This window comes from Sciurus vulgaris, assembly GCF_902686455.1.
Source record: "Sciurus vulgaris genome assembly, contig: HiC_scaffold_417_arrow_ctg1, whole genome shotgun sequence".
NCBI lineage: Eukaryota > Metazoa > Chordata > Mammalia > Rodentia > Sciuridae > Sciurus > Sciurus vulgaris.
The window spans coordinates 5,605-11,208 of record NW_027632623.1 but is presented as its reverse complement, the minus strand read 5'-3'; positions in this window follow the sequence as shown (position 1 = coordinate 11,208).

The following is a 5,604-nucleotide window of genomic DNA, read 5'->3' as shown; positions in this document are numbered from 1 at the left end:
GGTCTATTTGGTTTCTGAAATTGAGAATGATTTGTTTGACATACATGGATGAGCCACTGTTTGGGGCATAGATGTTTATGATTGTTATGGCTTGCTGATTTACGGTTCCCTTAAGCAGTATGTAATGTCCTTCTTTATCCCTTTTGACTAGTTTTGACTTGAAGTCCACCTTATTTGAAATGAGGATGGATACCCCAGCTTTTTGCTGAGTTCATGTGCATGATATGTTTTCCCCCATCCTTTCACCTTTAGTCTATGTGTATCTCTTTCTACGAGGTGAGTCTCTTGCAGGCAACATATTGTTGGATCTTTCTTTTTGATCCAATCTGCTAGTCTATGTCTTTTGATTGATGAGTTCAGGCCATTAATATTCAGGGTTATTATTGAGATATGATTAGTATTCCCGGTCATTTGGTTCAATTTATTTATTTATTTATTTATTTATTTATTTATTTATTTATTTTGAGACGACTTGGTTCTTCCTTTATTTGACAATTCCTTTAGGATGGTTCCTCCCATTGCTGATTTGTTTCTTCGTTTTTCATCTCTTCCTCATGGAATATTTTGCTGAGAATGTTCTGTAATGCTGGCTTTCTTTTTGTAAATTCTTTTAGCTTTTGTTTATCATGGAAGGATTTTATTTCATCATCAAATTTGAAGGTAAGTTTTGCTGGGTATAAGATTCTTGGTTGGCATCCATTTTCTTTCAGGGCTTGACAAATGTTGTTCCAGGCCCTTCTAGCTTTTAGGGTCTCGATTGAAAAATCTGCTGATATCCGTATTGGTTTCCCCCTGAATGTAATTTGATTCCTCTCTCTTGCGGCCTTTAAAATTCTGTCTTTATTTTGTATGTTGGGCATTTTCATTATAATGTGCCTTGGTGTGGGTCTGTTGTAATTTTGTATATTTGGAGTCCTATAAGCCTCTTGTACTTGATCTTCCATTTCATTCTTCAGATTTGGGAAATTTTCTGATAGTATTTCATTGAATAGATTGTTCATTCCTTTGGTCTGTTTCTGTAAGCCTTCCTCAATTCCAATAATTCTCAAATTTGGCCTCTTCATGATATCCCATAGTTCTTGGAGATTCTGTTCATGATTTCTTACCATCTTCTCTGTTTGTTCAACTTTGTTTTCAAGGTTAAATATTTTATCTTCAATGTCTGATGTTCTGTCTTCCAGGTGTTCTATTCTATTGGTTATGCTTTCTATGGAGTTCTTAATTTGGTTTATTGTTTCCTTCATTTCAAGGATTTCTGTTTGGTTTTTTTTCAATATCTCTAACTCTTTATTGAAGTGATCTTTTGCTTCCTGTATTTGCTCTTTTAACTGTCGATTGTGCGATCATTCAGTGCCTGCATTTGCTCTTGCATCTCGTCATTTGCTTCCCTGAGCATTTTAATTATGTACATTCTGAACTCCCTTTCTGTCATTTCTTCTGCCATGCTGTCGTTGGGTTTCATTGATGTAACATCTAGATTTGTTTGCAGCATTTTCTTTCCTTGTTTTCTCATATTGTTCAGGTATCAGTTGACCACTGTGATATTGCAGATTTCCTCTATTGTCTTATAATATCCCTGAAGATTTCTATTATATCCCCTCTTAGTCTTCAGTAGCCTGAAATCTTGGAGGAAGTTGATAATGCAGTGCTCCACAAGGGAGCTGACTCCCTAGGGGTGGTGGCCTTCTGGTGGGGTATATTCCCTGCTAGTGGGCAGAGGTACCTTCACTTGCTGATGAATGGTCATCCAGAAGGGAAGTAGGTTGTGGGCTGATGCAAGACCAGTTTGGGCCTGTGTCTCTGATTTTATGGTCCTTTTGGGAGAACCTCTCCCAACAGGGAGGAGTCACCCGGTGGGGAAGTCTCGCTGGTCGGTTTTCCTCCCAGAGGTTCCGTTCAATTCACAACTACCGCCTGGGCTGGGCAGCCTTCTTCTGCAATGTTCCCAGGGACCCGGACCTACCTCCTGGGCCTGGAAGCCTCACCCTTCACAAATGAATCTCCTTCGGCTGCCTCTCCTCAGAGAAGCTTCCTGCAGTCCTGGAGCCTTCACTCTGCCCCTCAGTTTGTCTGTGGGGCCCTTCCACCAAGAAGCCGTCTAGGACCCTGCTCTGCACTTTTCACCTGGCTATGCGGCCCCTCCTCTGAGCAGCCACCTGGAGCCCCTTACAATCGCTCTGAGTCCCAGTGACCTGCCACACGCCTTTTCCTCTGGCAGCCACCTGTTGTTCCGTGTGGTCGCTCTAAGACCAAGTGACCCACCACGCACCACTTTCTCCACCAGCAGTCACCCAGAGATCTGGTGTGTCACGAGTCCCAAGAACTCACTGTGCACCTTCTTGTCCCGACTGCCTCCCGTAGCCCTGGTGCAGTCACTTCGAGCCCAAGCACCCCGCCGTGCTCCTCCTCCTTCTCCAGACAACCCCCTATGTTCAGGAGCGGATGCTCTGGGACCAAACCACTCACCACGCTGTTCCACCGGATAGCTGCCCAGAGCCCTGGCGCAGCTGTTCCAATAAGCGATGTGCCGAGCCCGTATTTCTCCTTCTCCTCTGGGCAGCCCCCTCTTCAATGCTCCCAGCTGTCTGCGATCACTGCTCCGGCGGGGGGAGGGGCGCCTCACCAGCAGTTCTACTTTGCAAAGATCCCTGCTTTTGGGGCTATCGCCCCGTCCAGGACTCCTGCCCGGTCCGGGACACCTGCCCAGTGGGAGATTCTCGCCCGGCTGCTTTGAGTTGGTCCCAAGGCTCTCTATATCTCCTCTTCTTGAGTCCTGAGTCCTGGAGCAACACGAAACGCAGCCACCCTCTAGGCCGCCATCTTGAATCCCCCCAAGAACAGTCTTTTTCAGCATATTAGGTCATAGATCTTCATTAATTTTTTTAGTTCAAGATCACACATATTGTGTGATTTTTATACCAAAGAGATGCTCACTTCAGTATAATAAAATTATTTTTCTTTTAAATTTCTGAAAGTTGCAGTTTTAAAATATATAAAAATAAAATTTATTAAAAGCAAAAATAATAATAATAATGAACAAATAAATAAATGTAGGGGAAAAATGAAAAGCCAGGTGTGGTGTTGCATGCCTATAATCCCAACATCTTTGGAGGCTAAGACAGGAGGATCAGAAATTTGAGGCCAGCCTTAGCCAATTTAGCAAGGCTCTGGGCAACTTAGTGAGACCCTGTCTCAAAGAATTAAAAGGGTTGGCAATATAGCTCAGTGGTAAAAGTCCCCTGTCTAAAATTCCCAGTACCAAAAGAAAAAAATGTAAAATCCCAATGCTCAAAGAAATGATCACTGCTAACATTTTCATACATTTTCCTCTAGTTCATGTTCGTATACTTTAAGAGAAGATACAAAACAAGACTAATAAAATTTTCAGTATCAGCACTTAGAAAATCAATGCATGGCTCAATATATCAATATAGCTCAGTGCTACAGTGCATGTCTTGCATGCACAAGGCCCAGGTTCAATCCTCAGCACTGCAAAGAAAAAAAAAAAGAAGAAAGAAAATCAAGGAAATGTATTATTTTCTCAAACATTCCTGAAGGTTACCAGAGGAATAAAGAAAATATGCACTGCTGGGCACAGTGTCACATGCCTATAATCCCTGCTCCTTGGAGGCTGAAGGAACAGGATCACAAGTTCAAGTCCAGCCTCAGCAGCTAGCAAGATAAACATAAAAAGAACTGGGAATGCAGTTCAGTGGTAAAGTGCCCCAGGGTCCAATCCTAGCATTAAAAAATATAAATAAACAAACATAAACAAGAGATATGCTGTGCTTACAAACATCATTCCCAGATATAAGCACCAACTAAATCTGAGCAAGTAGCAAAGAGAACATAACAAGTTTCAGAGGTACATAATATGGTACCAAGATGGTTTAGCAACTCCAAGTGTAATGAAGCAATCTATAATCAATCTCCTTATTTCAACAATTTTCTTCTGTAACATCTTACCCTCTAAAAAAGAACTCAAGTAGTGGCCCAGCAAGATCCAATCTTTTGCTTCCATAGTGATCTCTGTCATCGAGTTCTCTTGTACCCAAAGTGGCTAGAAGTAACCTATAAACCATATATCTTAAAAAAAAAAAAAGAAAGAAATGAAAAAAAGGGCTGGGGATATAGCTCAGTTGGTAGAATGCTTGCCTTGCAAGCATAAGGCCCTGGGTTCAATCCCCAGCACCACAAAAAAAAAAAAAAAAAAAAAAAAGTGAAAAAAAACATTTGTTTTTGTTTTCTGCCCTAATAATATTTATCAGAAAACATCATTCTTTACATTTATCTTTAAGAAAAACACTCTATCTCAACTACATCTTAGTAGAGAACTTAAAACAATAAAATTTAAAATATCCCAAGAAATACACTTTTTTGGTCTCAAAAAATCACTAACACCAACATGAGGAAGCATTTCTTTTTGTAAGACTTCTTTTGCATATTTAATTCTTTTCTCTTTAGTAATACCAGGCTTTTCCCCTCTCAAACCAATAAAATTTAATGCAACATTCTGTTCTTGAATGACAAAATCTTCATCAAGAGAAGGTTTAACCTGTCAAATAATTTATATAGAAATTTTCAAATTCATATTTTCACCTCAAAATGAGTCAGCTCTCATTTCACTTAATAACATGCCAGATATTCCTATAAGCCTATCAAATATGTAAGTGTTTTTAGGAAATCAGGAATTATAAAAATCTTAGAACTAGAAGAACCACCTCAAAGGGCTGGGGATGTAGATTAGTGGTAAAACACTCCCAGGTTAAATCCCTGGTACCAAAACAAATAAACAAACAAACAAAAATGCAATGAATGATTCTGAATTGGATTCTGAACTAAGAAAAAAAATATTATTAAAGATATTTTTGGAGCTGGGTGTGGTGGGGCACTCAGGAGGCTGAAGCAGGAAGATTTCAAGTTCCAGGTCAGCCTAGACAACTTTGCAAGTCTGTCTCAAAATATACAAAAAGATATGGGAGTTGGGGATGTGGCTTAGCGGTAGAACAGTTGCCTACCATGCTCAAGGCCCTGAGCTTGATCCCGAGCACTGGGCACACTCACTCATTCACTCACACACACACACACAAATGAGGCTGTAGCTCAATAGTATAATGCCCCTGAATTCAATCCCCTACACAAGGGAGAGGAAGAACTAGCAAATACAACTAGCAAATACATGAGTAAGATCTGCATATTCACAGTATTACAGCTACATTAAATTTCTTGATTTTAGTAATTATACCATGATTATGTAAGTGAATATCTTGGATCTTAGGAAACAAACTAAAGTATTAGGAGTAAAGAGGCATAATACCTGTTAACTTACTCTCAAATGGTCCAGAAAAAAAGTCACATGTATGAATAGATAGAATAATAAAGCAAATGTAGGCAAGTTAACAACTAAATCTGAGTGAAGAATACAGAGTCCTCGGCACTACTCTAGCAACTGTTCTCTAAGTTTGAAATTCCTACAAAACAAAAAGTTTTTTCTTTTCCTCAAAATAAAAAGAAATAAAGGTATCAACTACTCATTTTTCCTTTTTACTAAATTACACTAGACTAGTGTACTTTTATAATTTTTCTTATTGCTTCTTCATGAGG